Raw genomic sequence first — 959 nt, forward strand, 5'->3', positions numbered from 1 at the left:
TCTCTGAAAGTTGTGCTGGACGAAGTAGTAAAAGTCGTGAACCTCATCAAATCGCGGCCCCTAAATTCGCGGCGTTTTTCCGTTTTGTGTCAGGAAATGGAATAAAACACACTACACTCCTACTACATACAGAAGTACGGTGGTTATCACGAGGAAAAGTGTTAACGCGAATATTTGAACTTAATGGGGAGGTACGTGCATTTTTTACTGTTGAGGGGCATGAGTACGCGGAATTATTTGCGGATGATGTATGGGTATGCAAGTTGGTATATGTTTCCGATATATTCGTACACTTGAATGAGCTGAACAGAAGGATGCAAGGTAGGAACGAAACTAGTCTAACTAATATGGCTAAGATACAAGGATTTGTAAATAAGCTGAATTTGCGGATACAGAGAATTACAGATGGGTCGTTTGAGATGTCCCCGACTGTATGGCCACTTGCTGACGGCAATAAAATGATGATGGACACAAGTAAAGAACATTTAGAAATGCTGCAGCAGAAATTCCATAAGTATTTTGGAGAGAGTGTACAAGATTTCGACTGGGTTCGTGATCCATTTGTTGTGAATTCAGAACATCTTCCGATTAATATACAAGAGGAACTCGCAGATTTAAAAGCAGACAGAACATTGAAACTAAAACTTCTCGAAGTGCCTTTGGATACGTTTTGGTTGGCAATAAGGAGTGGATACCCGGCTATCTCCGAGATGGCAGTTAATGTGTTATTGCCATTTTCAACTACATATTTGTGTGAACTGGGCTTCTCGACGTTAACTGAAATTAAGACATCAAAGAGGGAACGGGTCAGATCCATCGATGAAAAAATGAGACTTTTGTTGTCAACGATTCCACCACGGATCAGTCGCCTGTGTGCAGCCACGCATACGCAAGTATCACATTGAGGCTATGAGTAGAATTACTGTACATTTACTTTAATAGTAATAGAAGTGTATTTT

This window comes from Cryptotermes secundus, unplaced genomic scaffold, assembly GCF_002891405.2.
Source record: "Cryptotermes secundus unplaced genomic scaffold, Csec_1.0 scaffold114, whole genome shotgun sequence".
In the NCBI taxonomy this organism is placed as follows: Eukaryota; Metazoa; Arthropoda; class Insecta; order Blattodea; family Kalotermitidae; genus Cryptotermes; species Cryptotermes secundus.